Source organism: Protopterus annectens, chromosome 4.part0 (genome assembly GCF_019279795.1).
Source record: "Protopterus annectens isolate FY-2018-M chromosome 4.part0, PAN1.0, whole genome shotgun sequence".
Classification (NCBI taxonomy): domain Eukaryota; kingdom Metazoa; phylum Chordata; order Ceratodontiformes; family Protopteridae; genus Protopterus; species Protopterus annectens.
In genome coordinates this window covers 1,663,264,542-1,663,289,713 of record NC_056733.1, presented here as the reverse complement: position 1 = coordinate 1,663,289,713, position 25,172 = coordinate 1,663,264,542, and positions in this window count along the sequence as shown.

Genomic DNA, 25,172 nt, shown 5'->3' with positions numbered 1-25,172 from the left:
AAGGCTGTTGGTGAAACCATTGAAGAGTAAGTTTCCAAGTATGGACCCTTGTGGTACCCCAGTTATGTTGGTTTGATATTGGGATGATTTATTTTGCCATTTGACCCACTGTTGGTGGTTGGATAGGTAGCTTGCAAGCCACTGGAGGGATGGTGGGGTGCAGCCTATAATGAATAGCTGATAAAGAAGTTTGTTGTGGGACACTTTGTCAAATGCCTTTGATAGCAATGGATTTAAACACAGTGTCCGTGAAGGAGATCAGGGCAATGGTGGTGCTGTGTGATGGGCAAAAACCATGTTGGGTATGGGTAATTTGTTTTGGATGAGGTGGTACAACAGTTGCTTATGTATGCATGCATTTTTCCAGGAGTTTAGAAAGAGGAGAGAGGATGGAGATCAGTCGATAATTGGATAATTCAATGGAACTGCCAACTTTATGTAAAGGGGTGATGATAGACTTTTTCCAGAGGTTGGGGACAATGGACTCTGCTTTAGAACAATTTATAAGGATACTGACAGAATATGCTATGTCTTCTGCAGCAAGTTTTAAGTATTCAGGGGGGAGGTTGTCAGAGGAGAGGGAACATGGTTTTAGTTATTGAAGTAGTTTTTGAATGATAGAGGTAGGGACATGTTTAAGAGAAAGGGGAATAGAAGATGTAGTACTGTTTTTTGGGAAGGGAATGTAAAGTTTTTTTGCTTGTGCAGGAGTCTTGAGATAAGGGTAGATGGGGATCTGAGATGATGCTTCAGACAGATATGGAGGTGAGATTTAACAGTTTGCTGATGCTGTTTATAAAGTGAGAGTTAAACAGGTTGGGTATCTCTGTGGTGGTTTTGTCAGGGTAAGGTGATGGAGTTTGTTTAGAGTGTGGGGTAAGCAGGTTTGAAATGTGTTTCCAAAATTGTTTTGGGTTGTTTTTGTGCCTTGCTAATTGATTGGAAAAGTGTGTTTTTTTTATCTAAGTTCACTAATCTTTTTGCTTTATTTCATAGATGTTTATATTTGATTAAGTTGTCATCAAATTTGTTATTGTGCCATTCATTCCATGCTTCACCTCTATCTTGTAGAAATAGTTTGGTATTTTTTGTTAACTAGGGAGCATGGGTAGTTTTTATTCTTTCATTACTTTTACATTGCCAGATTAGAAATCTTGCCTATCTATATGCAGACTGTATAGCACTGTGTATTAGTTGCTCATGCCACAAGAGAAGTCTTTGTACAACTGTGACAAATACCACATTTGAAGGGATGACATCATCATTGTGTTTCAGAGCAGATGTCAGGCCTAAAAGGGATTGAAATTGTTGGGTAAGCCCTCTCTCCATATAAATGATTCTTCTGAATGGAAGGGTACACAGCAGATCTGTTTGAATAAGACAATCCTACCTAGCACTACTAGAGTTACATTCACTCATATGAGTTAGTCATTGTTGGATGTGAACATCTGCCTAAGTCCAAAATGTACAGAACATTGTACTAACTGCTAATGCCATAAGAGAAGTTTTTCCACAAGTATGAGAAAGAACGCATTTGAAGGGATGACACCGTCATTTTATTGTAAAGTAGATGTCTGGCCTAAAAGGGATTAAAATTGTTGTGTCACTTATTTTCCCTGAGTAAGTGCTACTCCTAAGTTAAAGGGTACAGATCAGATGTATTTGATTAGCCATTCTTGTCTAGCGATAGAGTCACATACACGCATATGAGTTAATCAGCACTTGATTTGAATACCTACCTGTCTAAATCAACAATCTACAGAATATTATATCAACTGCTGACACCACAGTAGAAGTCTTTCTATAAGTGAGAGAAAGAAAAAAATGAAGGGATGACATCATCATCATTGTTTTTCAAAGCAAATGTTTAGCCTAAAAGTTATTGAAATTATAGGGGTGAGGCCTATCTGTGTGTAAATATTTCTCCTGAATGAAAGTATACACAGCAGATCTGTTTGGATAAGCAAGGCCTCCTGGCCACTATTGTCACACACGCGCACACACACACACACACACACACACACACACGCACACGCACACGCACACACACACACACACACACACACACACACAAAATTCAGTCAGTGCTGGATTTGAATATCTTGTTATCTAAGTCCACAAGCTAGAAAACCATACATAACTTGTTCATGCCACAGAATAAGTCTTACTGTGAGTGTAAGACAGGACACATTTGAAGCAATGATATCATCATTGTGTTGCAAAGCAGATGCATGGCCTACATGATTAAAATTGCTGGTTGAGTACTCTCAATTTGTAAATGTTATCACTTAGTGGAAGTGCACATATCAGGTTTGTTGAATAAGCCAGTCTTAGCTATTACTATATGCACACACATTCACAGTAATTAGCTCTTGTTGGATTTGAAGACCTACCAGTCCTAGTCCATAATCTAGAGAACATTATATTAAATACTGACACCACAGGAGAAACCTAATTACAAGTGGCAGACTACACATAGTTATAGTTTATATTACATCTGCTTGGGTGAATGGGCAATATGTTCTTAGAGGCAGGCAAAAAAAATAATGTGTTGATTATGACTTACTTCATACTGCACCAGTATCTTATAAATCATATTACTCATAGAAGTTGTTGTGTTGTGAATGATATCTGTTTATATCATGTTAAGGTATATTGAGCAGTTATATGATGGCTGATACTTGCAGATACCAACAAGTGTGGCACATGCATCCCTGAATTTTCATGTAAAGATCATTGTATGAAATTCTTGATTTATTTTGAGGATTATTGACCAGCCTTTGTGATGTATGCACATTGAGCAAGGTAACTACAAGCCATAGATGCAAAACATAAAACACTGCACTCATTAATACTTGATATTTGTCCAATTGTACCAGTTCATTGGAACTCACTTGGAAGGGTAATGTGTTTCTGGGCAAATATCATTTATGTTATGTAGTAACTAGGCAGCCTCACAGTGGACTCTGCATATATTTGAGTATAATAAGCCAATACACCATACAGATGTACTAAAGCCACTGACATAACTCTCTTTTTGTCAAAATCACTTACTGAAGTGCACTGCTAGTAAGCTCATTTACATAACTGATGGGAACATCTTTGTGCAATCTTGTTTCATTTCTTGAATAGGTAATAGCACTGGCCTGTGATGCTTGATGCCAAGCTTTGCCCAATGAAAAAGTGTGGGCAATAGACATTTCTGTTTCTGAGATATTCAGGCCATGTTTGTGCTGTGCTAATGCTTTGTCTGTCATTATTACAATGTAAGTCATGATCACTACAGTAAAGTCATAATAAGGAGAATATAAGTGTATTCCTTTCCACTGCCCAGATTTTTTAAGAATAGCCTGATTTGTACCTCATAATTGTGTTGTGTTCCTCATAAAATTTGTAGTTTTCTAGCAAATCATTGAGGACTGAAGTCACTACATAATAAAATACAAGTCAGACAATGCACGTTAGTGCTAACCTACTATTTTAGCAACTTTTTAAGTTTGTAAGAATAATACTTATTATCTGCACCTATTTGAGCCTTTGTTCCACCCTTACTTTTGGCTTTGCCCAGATTACTTGCACATAGAGGCAGAAGGATATGAGCAGGGGTGGGATACTGTTGTAAATAAAGGAACAAGCAGGATACCAGTGGTGGGCTTACGTATCTATCCAGTACTTCACAAGTGAAACTTTTATGATAAAGAAAATCTTAGCTACGTCTGACATACTGCACGATTCAATCACCTGTCAATCTGCACCAGCACTCTCTAGACCTGAGCATTATCTGAGCACGCCGCAAAGGAATTCTTACTACAGGTAGTAACACTTAACACGTTTGAAGAGACAATGAAAAATGTATGAAGAAAGGGACTATGAATGCATCAGAATTCATAAGAATTATGAGAATCAAAGCATCTCATATGTTGTAGATTAATTCCTGAAGCCTGTTATACATATAAATGAATAAACAGGTGGCCAGACAGTAGTGTCCACCCGTATATTGGTTTATCAGTCTTTTTGGTGGTTTGCCTTTTTATTTTGTTATACGTATGAGAATAATTGTCTTCTCGTTGTGTTAATAGTGTTGCTTTCTGTTGCATAGTGGCGATAAGCATAATACCTAAAAGAGTGCCTTATTAATGTTGCTGAAGGCATTTCCTAGCCAAAAAGTCTTATACATGTCATCATATTGGAACTATCACAACATTTACCTGCCCAATGTGTCGAACAGATGGAGTGATTCAGAAATAATAATGAGTTGAGACCTAATTAACATATTTAACCTGCCAGGGGGGTTATCTACACCATATAAGCAGGATGTAAGGCTATAAAACTTCCATCCTGCTAGGGAGAGCTGTCTTGTTTCCCATGTCCTACCAAAACAAATTGTGAAAACAGTTTTGATAATGATTTATAGGGGCTATTGTTTATGAAAGGCTGTTGCTTATGAATTTTCAGGGTATGTTTTGTTCAACAGACTTGCATCTTTCTTTAAGTATGTTGATAAATAATTGCAATTTGGTTTGTATACATGATGTGTTTCAATGATTTCTTTTCATTTTTTTTCTTTTTTACTTTCTCTAACTCTAGAAACTCCTAACAAAATACACTCACTATTTTTTTCTCCATTTCTGCCTTCATATCCAATGACTTTGTCATATATATTATAACCATGTCTAATATTTTTACCTGATATTACAATCGCTTGCATGTGGAGCTTTTCTCCCCGGGCCTCTGCTGAAAATGGACATAAATCCAGTTGGACCAGCCCAGTCAACAAATGTAAAATAAAATAAATAAATAAATGATTCTGTTGAAGTAATATGGCATATAGTTCATGGGAGATGGGAAAAACACATTTGTGTGCATAGAGTTCTGTAGCATTATCATAACAAATGCTTAACAGTTGAGCTGTCACTGAGTTGAATGAGCTATGTATGTTTCATGTTACATTATTGGGTACTTGTCTGCTTCTGATTTTTGTCTGCTTAGTAGGTCTATATCCTTGCATGCTCTTCTGTTTCCTTCTGTGGTTTATGCATTTTTGGAGGGGTTGCATATGGATACTGCAGTATGTGCATTGTCGTTTGCACTAGTTTGTTTCCCTGATTCTTCTCATTGACTGCATACTCATATTTACATTGTTCTCTGAGAACACTGTCTGTACTATCTTCTGGGTTTGTTATGGGTATATATCGGCATTGTTATGACTTTCATGTATAGGTATAACTGATTCTGACTTGCTAATTACTAGTATTAATGGCTTGTATTATTTTTCCATGACAGGTTGATCAAACACTTTTGCTGCTGCTACTGACAATGTTCTAGCCTGTTGAAGATACAGGACTATAATGGCTGTGGCAACCCCTAACATTTTTCTAAATTTCTTTTGTGGCAGTATTTCATCATTTGTTAGAATTCAGAGCTAAGCCAAACATGACATGTCCTTGCTCATGTTCTATGTTTCTGAATGTCTGCTCTATACTTTTTTGCTTCATAAGCCTGCATGTTAGCTATTTATACATTCATTAACATATTTGGCTGCTAACCCTTGTTTTGCAGGTGGACACAATGTATACGGCTGTTTCTTGAATCGTAAACAGCTTTCTTGTCACTGCACAATGCATAAACAAGCTTAGCATGACATGTAGGTGTTCATGAATCCCATGATCTGTTTCTTCCCACAAAAATATTCATCTACCATACTCATATATCATGTATTCCCAAGTACCTAGTCTAGGTATAGAATTCCAAAAGCCTTACTCTAAACCAGTTTTTAGTTATCCCACCAGAACTCCTATCTACAAAGCATCCCTCTATTAGAGCATATTGGTTTCCTTTAGGTTAAGGCTTTTAGAATTCTGGCTTGTAACTAATATGCATCTCTGTAAAGTCCTATGGATAATATATGCAAGGTGAAAAACTATCTATTTAAGCATTTCTACTTACTTACCTTTTCCTGCTCTGAACAGTGTTGAAGACTTTGCATCTTCAAATGCTGTTGCATTATAGCCTGTTAATTTAAGGCAGTGCCTTTGATTTGTAGATCATTTTAAATCTGTTATTTGAAATATTACATATATTTCACAGATTTATCAACAGTTTTAATATCTCAGCCTCATGGCTTACAGCTGTAATGCTGTAATGTTATATCTATTAGATGTTCACATAATTCAAGAATATTCAGAGAACTCAAACCTCTTGTCTTTCCCCGTCTAGATTGTATAGTTATTACATTGAAAATTATATGGTATGAAATGCTTTTCATATACTATTCATTAAGTTGTCTTCCAGAAAGTTTATCCGTTATCTCTTAATATAATCCACCTAATATATTATGCTTTTCTTGTAATGAATAGTATTTAATTGTCCATACAGCCTTAAAAAATATTGTGTAATACTACTTTTTGTCAATAGTAGTTTTTGCATCTTTATTCATAATTTACATAAAATCGACTTATTATTTGTACTGAGTGTGCATAACTTTGGTTTCCTGTATTTGTTATACGTGTCACAATGCTGTATCTCTGAAGAGCTGGTAAACAAAGCTTACCTTTTATTTCAGGAATAGTAAATATTGTGATTTTTTTAATATTTTTAAAACAAGCTACTTCCAATAAATGTACCAATCAGAATGATAAAATGAAAATAGCAATGCACACTAAGCACTTCAGTGTTTCAAACATAACTGCAAATATGTTATAGACATTCATTAATGAAGCCACAGTATCTTTGTGGCTTTACAAAACAATACCAATACTGCACTCCTGCAGCATTGGCACACCCCATAAAGTTTGCAACCAGTGCCTGTTTCATCCCACTGTAGTTGTGGCTCTGAATATTATGATATTTCCTCTTATTTTCATTTGAGCATATAAAGCATTTGATAACTCAGAATTTGGTAATGCCATGTAATTTTGCCCTTGCAAATCTCTCAGCCCAAAAGACCACAGTGTTTTCTCATGAAGCAAATCAAGGGAATATCTTCCTTCTGCTGCATATACTACCTTATTTCAGCTTCTCTCTTTCTTCTCTTTTGTTTCCTTTTTTCTTTCCTTTTTTCCTTTTTGTTTCCTACAAACGTCTGAGGAAGGACCTCAAGCCTGCCTACAGAAACTCTAAAGATCCAGTTGCATACAACCTCCAACACATCTGAAAAACAAACAGCACTCTAAATATCCCGTCAAATGAATTAATGTTCCACTGAAGCATAAACAGGACCTGCTGGTTAGATATATACACAATTGTGAAACAACCCTTCTTTTATGGTATCAAGTTCCCTTAGATGTAAAGCAGAGTAGCTCCCTGACCTTATTTAAGTAGAACCTGGATGAAGTGTTGGAAAACTGTAAATTCACCCATGCCCATCATGCTCCCATTGAAAGGGATGAGATTAGAAAGTTGTTATTCATGCTGTAGGACACTTACTAATTTGAATCTTGAGCTACTAATACTCTACCTGATTAATAGCCAATTTAAATCATATATGCATGTGTTGTCTATGTAAGACAGTTGACACCCTCATTATTAAACTGAATAGATGTGCCAATCTGTTGCTTTACATCCTAATTATTAAGTGCATTAGCCTGCTACTTTGTGTCCGTGGATTCTGCATTCTCCCATATTATCCAGAGAGGTGTAAATGAGGAAAGTATGTTCTTCATATTATTTCTTGAGTCAAAAATCAGAGTTTATCTGCTTTGTGGTTGTCACTAATCATATGCATAGATACAAGGGGTCCTTTGACAAGGACATTTGTGCTACTAGAGTGTAACAGGGTCAGAATGTCTCTTCCATCTTAATTTAAAGAACACTTCATCTTCTTAGTTGTAGCACAATGATGTGATTATGACTCATTTATTTTGGTTGAAGTTGTATTGCACTGCATAGGAACAACTTCATTTGCTGTATGCATTTCACTTTTCACATTTCTATGAGTAGCATTCTCTTCCATATTAATAGTACCTACATTAACAATGTCATCCCTTTTCCCACATTAGAAATAAGTTAATTGACTACTTGCTACATGTTTTTCACAGAAGATATATATATATATATATATATATATATATATATATATATATATATAGTTGTGACTTTAGGCTTAGAAGCAGGCAAGTTAGATTTTAATAATGTTTCATTAACTAATAAGCATTCTGCTAGAACTACTAGCTTATCACAGTTCTAGAGATTGTATTTATTTATATTATTGCATTTTGGTTACTGGGGTAAAGCAATGATCATAGATTACCAATTACAGACACAGCCTGGGTTACAATCACATTGTTGCACAACATCAACAGAACAATAACAGAACAGGTATATAAAAATGCAATAGAACAATACAAGTACAGAAATGTATCAAATAAAACATTGGCTTGAATACCTCGGCCCAGTAAATGTTATACAAAGAAATTTGAAAGTACAAGAATAAACTGATGCAGAACAAATAGTGACAAGTTCCAGTGGGTATTTACAGGATAGAGTTACTGAGGTCTCAACAACAAAAAACAGTATGTGTTACTTGACAAATAAGCACATTCATTTAAATGAAACAGTGAAGAGAAGTAAGTAAAGGAGAAAGAAAGAGGTAGTAACTCATAGGGTAAGTTTTATTAATTAAGTAGTATATCCAGTACCCTGACATCGTTGTAGTACCCTTTTTTATACTAAGGGGAACTCTTTCATCTATATCTACTGCTAAAAGGTTTAACATTTTCACTGTACTACTGTATTACTTTCTAGACATAGTTTTGAAACATGTTTTAAGTCATGAATTTGTTTTATTATTAGTTTGTCAGCATCAATAGTCCAGTTATATAATTTTTAACTTATAGTTTGGAGTTTCTCCTATGATAGATAAACAGTTATTTTTAGCTTATCGTAGTTTGTGTAATCAGTCCCTTCCATGTCTTTATGTATTATTAGTGCATTGCAAGTCAGTTGGGATGCCAGGATTTTCAACCAATTTGCTTGGCCCATTTCCTAGGGTGGCATAATAGTCAAAAGCGTGATTCCAGTCATCCTCCCTGCTTAGATTCTTCACCGAAGGCACACTTCTGGGGTTATCACCTATAATTACCAATATGATTTACTGTTGCTGTATTTACAACAGCTTCGGCTCATTCTCCGTAATAGACTGAATGAGCATTATTAACAAGTCCTCTATGGTTGGTATCATACTAGGTGGCAGGTGTGAGCAAACACACCTAATGTAACAACAAAAACAGCAAAAGAAAGGTCTCTGGTTAAACTCATCAGTAAACATTACCGCAAACAGTTTTTACATTTGACAGCAGGACCATTGTGAGGAAAGGTGCAAGGAACAGTGAAAGGAACAGTGAATGCACCAGATTGCATAAAAACACAAGTTTATTGTGTGTGTATTCTAAGTATTTTTGTATTTGTCCTCACAAATAAGAGTGAATTATACGGCAATAAAACTCCCTCCCTTGTATAACATCTTTACTTATCAGCTCCATCCACAAAGCAGTCTCCTTTGAACTAAAACTAAAAACAAAAAAAAATCTGCTGTCTCTTTAGAAATATCTCCAAAGCAAACATCCTACTTCTTAATGGTACACCTGTATGTTTTGAATGCCTCTCAAACCCAGAAAATGTTACTATTTATGCAGGAATGTGCACTATTAACTTATATCAACATGTAAACAAGAAGAAACTGCACCCAGTAGAAACAAGCACAGAGAGGAAACCATGAAACTTCCCTGGTGGAACAAATACATCAATAAGCTTTCTAACAAAAGGAAGAAAACTGTGCCCGAAAATATAAAGTGCAAAACGAAACCACCAAGGCCAAATGTGAGGCAAAAATAGCCACTGATGCAAAGAAAACCACAAGGCCTTGTTGAGCTATGTCCGTAATCTCTGAAGTGCTCCACAGCAGTGCACTGAGCTGATTGTGAACATTATCACCTAAAGGGGTAACATGGCGAGGCTTAAAATGGCCCTTCAGGGAAGTTAGCCTAGTAGTTACCTATATGCCTAAAAATGAAAATAACTGTCCACATGGCTTTCATTTCAAACTAAAGTACATAATGACGGTCCCACTTAGGTTTATATAGATAATACCTCTCAACCTCGTAGAGCAAAAAATTTGGACAAAGCCTAAAATGATGGGGGGACAAATAGGGACAGATTTTAAATATTGCTGTTACAAACTTAAAAAAGTTGATAGAATAATAGGTTTTGCATTAGCATGAATTTTCTGAAGGATGTGGAGTCTTAAACTCAAATGTTTGTCATTATTTAATGATTTCAATCCTCAGCTATTTGCCAGAAAGGTACAGATTTTAGGAGGAACACACCAAAAATATGAGGCAAAAATCTGGACATTCTCAGAAAACCTGTAAAGTTGAGAGGTGTGATATAGCTATAGATATAGATATAGACATATAGATATTGATACAGCTTCTCTGACAAACAGGCTGTTCATGGTAAATCTCAGGCTATAGGCCTCACCCAGGTACTACATCCATTTCTGTGCTCCATGCCTCCAAGATCTTCACTTAAGCCTCTTCTTACCCCCTTTATCACCTTTCTTACCCTCACCTTTGTATGAGGATCTGACTTTGTGGCATACACATCACATTGATAGGCAATTAGTGATTCCTTAGCTAGCTAATACATAACTGCTTTGAGTACAGCTCTGAGCATTTACCTACAGAAGGCACTAGCCATGCACTATTGTAAGAATGCCTGGATATTGGATACATTATTTAATAAATGAAGATTATCCAGTGAGTTAACACTTCTTTCTTTCACCTTTACTTCCTACTCTACATTTTTACATTAAAGTCTCTGTACACATTTTTATACTAAATGTGTTACAATGCACACATATTTACACACATATCTTTATATTTACATGGATATATAGTAATATTGTGTGATGACAACACAAGGAGTACCTGGCAGGTAGTATTAATGGGCATGTGTAGGACTGGGTTGAATGGCTAGACACACTAAATAATTAGGATACATCTAGTATCAGAAGGATTTGGAACTATTGCATTAGGAATTTGGATGAAAGCAGAATTTGGGATCAGGTCCATTTAACAGGGTTCACCAGAGATTCTGCTGCATTAATAGCATGTTGACTTATACTCATACTTATGGCATGCTCACTGACAGTTTAGAAAAGTGGGTGTAAATTAGTGGAAAAAGGAAAAGTTAGTAACTGCTGCTAATATACAATAAAATTTACTGAAATGTCACACTTATGAAATTGACTGTCAAGAACCATTTGGAAGGGACACAATAAAACAAAAACACACCATGCATCAGTATAAAATCTGGATTAGGGACTACTTGCTAATCTAATTTTCCTAGAGTTCAGTGTCATTACTACCCACCAGTGGGAGAAGTGGTGAAATGGACTGTATGTAAATTTTCCTTCTCAGTGCTTTTATTATTAGGGTCTATATTATAACATCAAAATCCCGCTGTAGTGGTGCTGCGGTAGCGTTGTCGCCTCACAGCAAGACGTTGTTGCGTTTGATTCTCAGCTAGAGCGTCTTCTGTGTGGAGGCATGCATGAATGAGCATGCCTTCATTGAAGGCTGTGCATCAGGACTGGTAACTCACCATGTAAAAATCCACTACCAAACATTAGAGGACCGGAGTTCCACTGTAGCGACCCCTCACCGGGATAAGCTGAAAGACACAACAACAACATTATAACATCAAAATTTTACAACTTTGAATGTTATAATATCGAACCCAGTAGAGCGAACGCTGGAAATAGCAAAGCTGCAGAACACCGAATACTTTCCTAGGGAAAGTATTCAGTAGGCCATTTCTGCAGCTTCGCTATTTCCTCGACTGTGGAGCGAAGGTTATGGACCGGGTTAAGGTAAGTGTGCGAACGAAGGTGAGTGTGCGATTGGGCATGGGTTAGGTGAGTTAGGGTTAGGGCACAGGTCAGGTAAGTGTGTGATTGTGTGGACGTGAGGGTTAGGGTGGGGTAGGTGAGTTAGGGTTAGGGAGCAGGTAAGGTGAGTGTGCGATAGTGACGGACCTTAGGGTTGGGTTAAGGTAAGTGGATAGCTAGTGGTGTATATATGGTTTAGTGTAGGGTTTTGTGAAGTTTGTGTGTGTGGATTATTTATTTTGGTGTGCTTGTGTTGTGTGTATGTTTGTCAGAATAGCAATTTTTTTCCCTGGGAAACAATTTGCTATTCTGACTGTTCGGTTTTCTGGTCTTTCGCTCTACTGGGTTCAATATTATAACATTCGAAGTTGTAAGACTTCAATGTTATAATATAGACCCTTATTATTACCATTTACCAGGGCAATGACACTTGTTTTGAGTTCCTTCAATTTACACTCTTTTCTGCTTGCCGGGTTTACAACTGGTGAATGATTTACAATTATGTGTATTTGTGTGAAAGAATTGTAATCCTTTATAAGTATATGGCTGAGATCAATATGAGCCCTGGAATTAGAAAGTGGGATTACATATTTAACTGCTAGTTTTTGTAAGTCTTGAAGCAAGTGCAAGTTGTTCTCGAGCAGCACCGTTTCGTTTCGCCAAACTAAGTGCCGTGGGTGTGCCTACATGTTTCAAAGTTGTACCGCATAGAGAATGTTGCATGTATCACCAAACGTTTAATTAACAAAGTGTTTTCAATTCTACTTGTCATTTCATTTCAGTTCATACTAGCAAAGACTTGTCAGTTTTGTGTTTACAGAAATAAAATCCTTCTTGTTAGAGAATACTGTGGTGTTTACAGTCTCCTCTTATTATAACTGGTGAGTGCAGTGCCTAGCTAAACTATTAATCACTTATTCCACCTGAGACTTCCACAATCCTGAAGGTTAATTCCCCTGAGCAAACAATGCAGTCAGTTGGTTAATATGTTTCTCCTGCAAAGAGAGGCTGTAATGAATACAGTAGAACAGCTGCTTCGAGCTTTCAGTATCACAATGTGAGGACTGGTGGCTGTAGATGTATCCATCACTCAGCCAAGTCTACACCAGCCTTAAAACCTCTCAGCTAGGATTATAAACTTGAGGCAGAACCTCATAGCATTTGTGGCATTTACCACTGAAAAAGCATGTGATAATCCACCTGGGTCTACATTTTAGCAGCACACTTCATTGGGGAAACCCCTTTGCATGCAAATGGTAAGGGACAGTCTTTTGGCCAGAGCAGAGATCCCTTCAGAGATACATGTTTATAAGAGATTTGAGTGGTGATTTTCAAGGTCCAAATAGCCAGATCTCAGTTAAGAGGGCAGATCTCAGTTAAGAGGGCATTACTTGAGGCTATTAAATGCAGGGTAGGCATAGCTAACTCCTAAGACAAAGACTGACTCATAATGTTTGTAGAAAGAGTGTTATGTTATGAACACCTATTTAGGAGACAACTAGTAAATTCGCTGACCAAGCAGGAAACAATCAAAGAGGACCCTGTCATCCATTGTATATCTTAGTGTGGGATATAGGGACAAACTGCAAAGTATTGTGGGGATGATAATTTACAAACCTCAATTCAATCAATTAAAAATATGGGTAGTAGTGAGACAATGGAGTGTGATCAGGTCCCTAGCAGGCTAAAGAAGACTGCCTTTTTCTTTTGTGTCCCCAAACAAAGTTAATGAAATGCACAATTATAGTGAATGTGCAGGGATTCCAAGGGGCTCTTAAAGTCCAGCAGCATGATCACCTTAAGGAAAAAAAGCTGTATTAGCGTACAGAAAAAAATCAGTCTCCAAGGCCAATAAAAGTAGTGTTAAACTATGGTGTAATAATGAAGTACAAGGGCTATCTAAATGGAAATTGAAACACAGTTCACAAAGATCATCTGCCTGGTGGATCTGGAAGCTCACCTCACCAATGAAGGGATCATTGTTAATTATTTTTCTTTTTTTTTTAAAAAAAAAACTGCAGAGGGAGAGGGAATGGAAATGGAACAGCACTGACAAACATGGCACTTCCCAATTGCTGTGGCTGGAATGAAGCCCATCACATAGTCTCAAAGAACATAAACTTCTACACCACCTTAGAGAAAACTGTACTACAGAATGTACACAAAATGCAGTTAATGTAGGAAGCCCTTGGAAGACTAAGTTCTAGATACATTTATACAGAGCTACAGAAAATCCCAGTGTAGGTCATGGAAAGTAGACACATAAGGAAAAGACAAAGTATCAGCACCTAGGACTAGGAAAAATACTTGAGAAGAGCCAAAACAAAAAGACAACCCTAGGCATTTAGGAAAGGGAAAAACAGAGATGGTTAGGAACAAGACTAACTCATATCAAATAAAAAAGGTTTCTGTTTTTGATTTAGAGGAAATTAGGTAAGAATCCTTGTTCCACTGGAGTCAACTACCCTTCCTTGGAGATGAGTGGCATTCTACTTATATGATACAACAGGCAAAGGAAGTTTTAGTCTGTATAAGGTCCTAATAAGTCAAGAAGGCCCAGTTAGAGGATGAGACCTTATATTGTCCTAATGAAATATATCCTGTGTAGTGGGAAAGGAATCATCTTTGGAGCTACCACCAGCTTAGCCATACTTTACACTTTACAATTCACAATAATTTAGTTTATAGGGTGGATAAGGAAGGCAAAGTTACACTACAGCTGCTGGTATGCAAACCCTTCAAAGCCACTGTAATGAAAGTGAGTCAAAATCACGTCAGGGTTCACTTAGGCATGAACAAGTCAAAAGCAAGGGTTCTGACCCAGTTCTGTTAGCTATCCGTAATGAAAAACAGAAAACTTTTGCATCAGCTGTCTTATGTGTCAAAAGACAGAACCAAAGCCAGGATTTAAAAATTCCCTAGTAACAATGCCAGAAATGTAAGTGTTCTTAGAAAAAATAGCCATGGACTTAGAGACTGCATTTATTAGATTCAGTACTGAGTACCAGTGCATTCTGGTGCTCCTTGGTTATGCTATCTATTTTCCTGAGGCCAGTCCCTTATGTCAACTGACTCCAATGTTATTACTAAGGAGTTAGAGTTGTTATTTTCACCAGTGGGCATAATAAAGGAAATCTTGATGGACAATAGAACCCTATTTATGTCAAAGATTATGAGAAATCTCTGCCAAAGTTTTCAAGTAAAAAAAAAATATCCTCAGACTGGTGGTTTCGTGAAATGGTGCATGTTAAGAAATGTAGAGACTGATAGAAAAACTGGTAACAGCAACTGCCATATCTGATGTTTTCCAGAAGAGGCATACCCTAAGCCTTCACAGAGTTCAGTCCCTTTGAGATATTGCATGGCAGACACCTTAGGGATTCTTGGTTATTTTGAAGGAAACTTAGGAAGAAGAGAAAATTGTTTTTCAGACACCACATGAACATTATGAAACTAGAAAAGAGATAGAATCTGTAGTGGGAATGTCTGGAAGTGGAAGTTCTAAATAAGTGATGGAGTCTTACTCCTGACTAGCAAGAATGACTTCCTTGCCAAATGGCAGGGAACATTGGAATCAGTGACAAAGTTAATCAAGTAATTACAGAAAAAAGACATCTTGAACAGATCTTTGACATAAACATACTAAAACCCTGGAAAGAACCTTGCGTCATCAAGCTGTTGTGTAATAGTAACTAGTGCTGCACAGTGCCAAGATGTGCGGTTGTTGGCAATTCATTTATTCAAATTGGACTGGAGTTCTAATTTGTTCACTCAGTCTACATCCCCATTAGCTATATGGTGCCACCCCAACTTACTTGATTTAATTTTTATTTAGGTGGAGACGGAGTAAGTCCAGTAGACTTAAAACATACAAAAGTAGCAAATGGATCTGAATTCAAACGCATTAAATATGATAAAATCTAGTTAAATACAACATAACAGTGGGCATTAGCAAAGTACAAGTACTGACCAACACTAAATTGCATTGCAATTCTTATGATCCAAAACCACACCAGCAGAGATTTCTAAAGCCTTATATACTTCTGTAGCAAATGTGATTCCGTCATTTGTGTTTTTGATCAGTTGTGACACTCTGTTTGATCTGAAGAAGGACTTTTTCAGTCCAAAAGCACTCATCTCATTTATTTATTTTGTTGGTCGCAATAAGTACTGTTTTTTTATCTCAGCTTGGTGGATGCACATATTTGATATTCATATATATATATATATATATATATATATATATCTAGGATATATGGGTCCACTTCTTAATTTCAAAATGCCACAATCTTGAGATTAATAAAATTGAGTCCATAACCTTGAGGATGTGAAATCTCAAAACTAAGGAGTGAACTAAAAAAAAAAAGATAACATGTAAAACCATGTTTTTGCAGAGGGGGCAAGCTCCCCTGCACCCCTCACACCTCTTGCAACTTAAATATACTACATTGAAGAGAATGATAATACACATCTGTACAAAGTGTGGAATGGGAACATTACTGTTCTCTTCACTGTAGTGCAATCTCGGAGTTAGTACATATATATTGAAATTCCGTAGTGGACCCATATATATATATATATATATATATATATATATGTGGGTGGGTGTGTGTGTGTGTGTGTGTGTGTGTTTGTGTGTGTGTGTGTGTGTGTGTGTGTGTGTGTGTGTGTGTGTGTGTGTGTGTATACACACATATATATATATATATATATATATATATATATATATATACAAACACACTGTGTGTTTTATATATATATATATATATATATATATATATATATATATATATAAATACAAATAAAGATACATATAGAAAAATAACCACAAAGCTGAAATTAAAAGAAAGAGTTGCTCTGACTAAGCATTCAGACTTTTATTAACAGCTAAATATAACTGGTATCTTCAATGATGTTTGAAAGCTGCTGTCTAGGTTTTTCATTTCATACTTCTGTACTGTTTTAAATTGTAAATAAAGCCAATGTACATTTCACTTATTAAAGATCATTTTGTTAGAGATCAGGAGTGATATGGCAGGGATAACATACTGGATGGTGAAGGCAAACGCAGCTACACCTCAAAAAACTTTAAAGTTAAAATGTTTATTAACTAAATGTATCATGGCAGTTTACCTGGCAGCAGCAATATCATTTTGCAGTAGACCGGCAACCATGCATGTAATATGAAATACAGCCACAAAAATCATACTTTGATGGTAAACTGTATAGTGACTGTGTTGCGGCATATGAGATAGTGACCTGGGATAACAATGTAGAACTTAAGGCTAAATTTTACAGCTGCCAGAGTTACAGAAAATGAACTCATTTCCAGCATATACTTATACATTACTCAACTTCTGTTAATATATACAACACTGCTGAAATACCAGCTCCAAGCTAAGTATTATGAATACAACAGCATTCACTAATATATATGGGAAAGCTGCAGTTTGTGTCTTTTCACCTCAGAAATGCATTTCAACTTTCTTTGTCCTTTACATTTCCATTGGACTTTATATACCTATTTGGTGATACTCCAGAGATGTTCATTTTGCAGTAATACTCATTAAATCAACAGACCTGGTAGTCTGTCTTACTCTTAGACATGGCTGACTTACTCAGATATTCTCCTGCTGGAACTATTACATGCTTGTTTCTCTGCCAGTTTTTAGCTACGCTATTGCTCATGAGTAAAAATTTTTAATACCTTAAGTCTCATTTTAAAAACATGCAGGCTAATGCAGTTTGCCATGAGCAAATTAATTTGCATTTTCAAAATAAACTTTACCTTACTGAAGAGTTGAACACATAAAAATGTTATTTTAACTGACTCACAATGTGGCTTTAGAAATTGCCATTATGCTCTATCACCTATTTATTCAGTCACTGATAAACTATCCCTGTCTATGGAAACTAATCTGCTGAACTGGACTGTATTTCTTGACATTATTAGATCCTTTGAAATATTAACAATCGGTTATTACTAAATTAGTAGTGCGTTCATGGTTTTGTTAACAATGCCATGCAGTGGTTCTGGAACTATCTTTCAGAGAATGTTTATGATATACTTTGACAGTATCCTATCAGATGTGGGTACATTCTCCTCTAGTGACCCTCAGGGTCCAATTTGAAGCCCAATACTTTTCTCATTATTCATTAAAGACATTGATAGGTAAACTCTACATTCATATATCATTCTCTAGGCATATGAAGCAATACTTCTTAAAACTGGCCCATCCCCAGCTACTATGCAAAAACATTTCAGAAGGCCCTCAAAACTCACTCTTGTTGGCTAACTTCAAAGCAAATCATTATTAACATCTCTAAAACAGTTGCTATGCTTTTGTACACACCAGAGATTCTCCAAAACATACTCAATGCAAATAGTTACAGCACATGGTGAATCTATAGTCAGATGAAAAAAATAGGCACTTTGGTGTCCTACTCAGTCCCATAATATCTTTCAGAAAACATATATATGCGTCTGTCATACCCTTAAAATTCAAACATCAGCTTAAATTAACCCCTTACTTATGTAGTCAGTACAAGAGAGACCTTATTTGAGAATTCAGCAGGATAGAAGGGCTTTTCAAAAACTCATACCTGACAAATGGAAACATCTTACCTCAAACATCAGACGTCGTGAGGAATTCAGGCAACAGCTACACAGACAGCTATGTTTTGTATATGTATATGGACCTGGTTCATTCATACAGACTTTATAACAATTAATAAAAATACTACACCTCACACATCTAGTTCTGAATTCAGCAAATAAAAAGCCATAGATTCCATCACATTTATGGAAATATGCAGTTTAACAGTAATTTATTTGTATTAGAAATATTCACAATATTAACTCTATCCTGCAGTGTATTCAAAGGTAACCTCTCTCCTACATAGTAAGAAGCTTCACACTTTGACCGTCTGTGTCAGTCTCTTGTTCACTTGCCTAGAAATTTGTTATAGTAATGGAAAGTAGCACATTTTAACAGGTAAAGCTGTACTGATCTGACGTATTGTACTATGACATCACAAGCTCTTTATTCTTAGGTTGTTATACATACACAGGTTTACTTCTTATTTTATATGCAACTGAGCGTGACTGTTTATTAAGTGTATTTGTACTGTAGGTTACTTATTCATTTGAATGTACATGTGTCCACGGGTTGTGGCTGAAAATGGTAAACAAAGACAAGTAAATTAAGTGAAACAAATGTCCTTGATCAACTGTGATTGAGCCATTGGTTTATGGGTGATTACACTTCAGTTAATTATAGGAGATGTAAATTCAGAAGAGATCATATTGTGTTGAGGATTGTGAAAGCCTGAGTTAGAAACTGATTGTGGGCAGAAAACCAGTCATGACGGCTACAGTTTGTTTTTCATTTTCACCTAAAAAATGCAGCACTAAGTATCTATGATTAGCACATTTATTCTTTGACTTCCCTACAGGTTGCTAAATTTTTGGTTGTTGCATACGCAGGAATATTTAAAATGATTTTCTGTTATTATTATTATTATTATTGTGCAAGACTGCAGCAGTCTCTGACTTCTGGCTCAGAAATCTAATACAGAAGCTAATTAAAAGAGCATGTGTTAGACTTTGACCTTATTTGAGTAGAATAATGCTGCTGCTTTCTGTGACAAAGGTGCAGGGTTTTGACTCATTCTATCATACCTTTACTCTTTGTTTTACACTTGGGCAACTATTTTGTAGTAGCCCCTGCGCCTAGATGGCATAGAGGACTAATAACCCCTGGCATATGGATGGAGCAAGAGTAGAAGATTTGAATCTTTTGTTGCCTGCAAGGCACAATATAAAGTATCCCAGACGTCAAGTGTTCCCCAGCCTCATGACTTTCATGTTGTAATACTTATTTTATTTTTCTAAGGGTCTTTAAGGCATGCTATACTGAGTTATACCTGATGTCTAGTGTTCCCCTGCTCTACATCTTTTGTGTTGCAAAAGTTATTTTATTTTTTGAGTGCCCACACACACACACACACACACACACACACACACACACACACACACACACACACACACACACACACACACACACACACACACACACACACACACACACACACACACACACACACACACACACACACACACACTTACTTACTCTACCCACTAACTAATTGCCCCTTAATGTGACCTACCAGGTGGACAGACATATACACACACACACACACACACACACACACACACACACACACACACACACACACACACACACACACACACACACACACACACATGTAGCCTCACACATGCACACCCCTCAACACTACCTGTCCACTAAATTACTAGAACTTATTTCTACCACAGTAGTTGAACAAAATCTTGTTGCTGCATTCATTAACATGTGAGACTGTGTTACTTTACACAGCCAATACATTTTCTGAACAGGCTGCATCAGTGCTTTATTGGCAGGCATTTATTTGAGAACACATGGCTAATTAGCAAAGCCACTACCCCAGAATACCTCATTAGCATTGAGCATGGCTGCCTTGTAATCTCCTATTGAACCCACTGTGGTACTGCACATTTTCATGCGATATGTCCTGGGTAAAGATATTTCTCAATCAGAAATGGTATACTATAGCAATAACCCATGCCTGGGTGTGGGTAATGCTGGATTTACCCATGGTTGGCATGGTTTGGTCATGAGGGTGAAGCCCGAGTGGCCAAACAAAGCCAACCGTGGGTAAATCCAGCATTATCCACACCCAGAAGTGGGTTATTGCTATTATACAATGACATTATTTAAGAAAAAAAAAATTACTTTTCTTAAATAATGGCATTGTATAATGCCTCCTTGCTGCCCTTCCGCAGCTGTCTGGTATTCTGCGGCAGTTCTGATATACTGTGCAGGCATATGCCTACGCAGTACTTCAGAGCTGTGGGAAAAAGCAACGGAGAAAGCAAGATCTCCGTTGCTTTTTACTGTTTCGCTATGTTAAATGGGTTTAACATAGCGAGACAGCTTTAAAAAAAGCAACGGAGAATCTCTGTTGCTTATTTTAAAGTTGTCTCGCTATGTTAAACCCATTTAACATAGCGAGACAATTTTGAAAAAAGCAACGGAGAAAGCAAGATCTCCGTTGCTTTTAACAAACTGTTTTTGCTATGTTAAATGGGTTTAACATAGCGAGACAGCTTTAAAATAAGCAGTGGAGATCTCCATTGCTTATTTTAAGGCTGTCTCGCTATGTTAAACCCATTTAACATAGCGAGACAGGTTTAAAAAAAAAAGCAATGGAGAAAGCAAGATCTCCGTTGCTTTTTACACACTATTGTGCTATGTTAAACTCCTTTAACATAGCGAGACAGCTTTAAAAAAAGCAACGGAGATCTCTGTTGCTTTTTTTAAACCTGTCTCGCTATGTTAAAGGAGTTTAACATAGCGAGACAGTGTTTTAAAAAAAACTTATACTAATGGAAAACGTCCAAGCGACCAGACCTCTTTCCATTAGTATAAGTTGATTTACAACGTGCACGCTGACCAATCAGCGTGCACGTTTTGGAATATTAATGGGGGGTCATGGTATAATTTGCTGTAACATATCTGAAATGGGCCCATGATCTTTCATTAAAGGCTTGGGGACTGATATTAAAATTTAGTTTACTCAGGACTGCAGACCTGAACTTCACTGTTATTTGACCAGGACTTTATATTACAGTTTACATATTCACAGCAGTACACAATAGATACAGAACTCCTTTTTCAGTATATCTAGCTCAAATGCCCTTTTAATAGTGCAACCCATAGAACGGAGTTTGTAAGACAACTAGCTCAGTATGAAGCACATATGAAAATTTGTCATACACATGGTGAAATAGTTCATCTTTTGACATGAAATTATTTTTACTTCATTGTATGTAAGTATACATAGTAAACATTTACTCACTTTTACCTAAAATGTATCATTGAGTTTTGCACATTTAAGAAGAAGATATGAGAAGCCAACATACCTGGCAACTGTACAGATTTTCACTGAATGTCCAAATTTTTGCTTCAAATATTTGATCTGTTTCTAATCAAATCTGTGGTTTCTGGCAAATTGCAGAGGATTTGGGTCATGAAATAATGACCAAATAATGATTTATATTTGAATTTCAAACCTCATATGGTTCAGAAAATGCATGCAAACACAAATCCTGTTATTCTAGCAGCTTTCTAAGCTGATGAGAGCATTATTTAAAATCTTTCCCTATTTTTGAGCCTTTGTCCCCCCATTATTTTAGGTTTTGTCCAGATTTCTTGCATTAAGAGGTTGGGATGTATGGAAGTCAGACAAAAATGAAGGAGTGAGGTATAAACTGCTAATAGTCCAGCTATATAAGTCAAATAATAACCTCAAGATATGAAGTAAAATCCTCACATAGCATTCTTTACTTTAGTTATCATAAACTAAATGTATGCTCATATTATTATCTGCTTCAGGTTTCTATTTATTGATTTCTACCTCTACTTTCAATAATATATTCAGTGAAAAGAAGCATTTTATGCAAAGTATACAGAGTAGTCATGAAAATGATTGCAGAAAAAAAATTCATACAAAAAGTATCTCTTCCATACTTATTACTCAAAGTATTCCTTCCTGCATAATTTCACTTTTCTCATTTGTTATATGATATGTGAATGCTATGTTAACCATAGATGGAAAGAGACATACAGCTGAGACATGCATCTATGACTAGACAATCAGGAAATCTGGCTAGTATGTGTGTTTTCTGTTTACTCATCCTTAGCTCTTAATGAAAGAGAATTATTTAATTTTCTTTCTTAATTTCTTTTAATGAAAGGTGACGATAAGGTCAGTGAATGAATGAGGTAGGAGTAACTAAATTTGAGTTGTTGTGTAAACAGCTTGTTCTGTGATATTCTTACAAAGTGCCTTGGGAACTGTCAATACTGTACTTTAATATGTAACTGCTGCTACACATCCACAAGTCAAACAGAAGGAGGGTCACCCGATCAAGGGATCTAAACTTAATCAATGACTCAAACGAGACATGCTGGAGAGACAGATATGTGTCTCAGAGATTGCCCCTTCTTTGGGTCAGGCTTACTATTCACATTAAGCAGAGCCCTTCCCTGGTCCTCTTCAAATCCAGTTTGGAACAATGGATGAGGAACTGCAAATTCACACCTGGGGTAGTGCCTAGGTCCCTTACTGACATGGACAATCCGTATGATGCCCAAAGCATAGGCACAAATCCATGCTATCCTCTTGCCCATATGGGCCATATATTGGGTAAAATCAGGTTATATTGGCTAGGCTTTAAGGGCTTTTAAGCCAATAGTCTAATATTCTCATATAAACACACTGTCATATACAAGCATATAATATTAAGTGACACCCATTTCAGAGGCAGCTAGTAATTAACTACAGGCCATTGTGAACAGACCTGTCAATGTATTTTTACATCATGTGGAAAAACTGATTATTTATTTATTGAACTAAATTACAGGTGTTGAGCTGTACAACTCATTACTAAAGATTTCTTGTCAGAGATGCATTCAGCATAAATGAAGATGCAAAACAAAGTAATTAACAACATTAAGTCAATTTTTAGTAGTATTAGCAAGTGCCCAGTGAATTTGGAGTACACTAATGCAATGGGTTTGTATTAAGAGTTAGTCCACAGCAAAATGTTTGACAGTGCAGGAAACAGAAAGTAGGTAATGAAGAAGGTAGGCAGAGAAAAAGGCAGAGAAGTAGAGCATGTCTGTATGTGTGCAACAGAGAGAGAGAGAGGGAGAGAGACAGAAAAAAAAGAGAAATGTAAGGACCAGCTGTTATTTATTTGGGGAAGGAATAGTTAATTTGATAGAAGCAAATTTCTATAAAAAGGCAAAAGTTGTACAATTGAACCATCACTAGGGTAGAATCACTAAAAAGGAGTACTATCTTGATGACAAAATCTTGCAAGTGGTGTGTTAAAGAGGGACATTTAGACATAATTTTGAGCATTGAACTGGTGAGAACACTTACTTAAGTTGGTGAATGGATGGAAACAGATGTGCAGTGAATCTGCTGGTAAAGATGCAGTTTTGAACACGGTTCTACCCTTCATTGCAAGAATGATGGCTGACTTATAAAAACTGAAAGTGTGGGCAATATTGGGAAATGCCAGGGAACACTATAAAGACTGTATTAGGCCACATAATTACATGTGTCAGTCCTACAGTACCATATTATCAAGTCAACTGTGGCGGGTCAGTATGATTAGAAATGTTAAGTTAAGTGCTATGAGTGTTGTCCGGTATGAATATCATCAGCAATACATAAACTGAGGAAGACAGATTAGAAATGAGTGAATATAATATGAAAAAGGTTAAAAATGAATGGGGTATGATGTTAGGAACATCTATTCCCATTTACATTCAAGGGTTAAGCCTTGATCACAGGAATGAATATCAAGTCTGCTATTTTCAGAGTTTTTAGAAGCTTAGCTGTGATAAACCACTGCCTATATTTTGCATCACACACATCATTATCTAATAACTTCTTGAAAGCAGACAGAGAAATACACTGATAGTTTAAATGGGAATTGTAGCTTGTGGGATGGGTTCATATTACATTATCGAAATTCCAGAAGGTTGAACACCAGATGTTCGAACTTGGAAGATTGAAATGTAATAATATCAAAACATCAGAACAGCAAATTTTTTTCCCAGGGAAAAAATTTGCTGTTCCAAAAAACACACCAAAAACTTTATAAACCTACACTAAACCTTACATACACAACTACCTATACACTAACCTTAACCCAAACCCTAACCCTAAGGTCCATCACTTTTGCACACATACCTTACCTACATCCTAATCCTAAAGTCCGTCACTATCGCACACTTACCTTACCCGCACCCTGACCCTAAAGTCCGTCACTATCGCACACTTACCTTACCTGCACCCTAACCCTAAAGTCCATCACTATCACACACTTACCTTACCCGCACTCTATCCCCAATGTCCATCACAATCACACACTTACCTTAACCCATTCCATAACCTTCGCACCACAGTCGGGAAAATGTTGAAGCCGCAGAAACATCCAACTGAATTCTTTCCCTGGGAATGAATTTGGACTTCTGCGGCTTCGGCATTTTCACCTTTCGAACTTCCAGGTTCGAACTTCTGGTGTTTGACTTTCTGGAAGATCGATTAGGTAATAGGAACTCCTTGTGGGATTACGTTATCTATTTATTGATTGATTATATTTGCTTACTAAGATTTCCCAAATAGACATTGTCTGCTTTCAGTC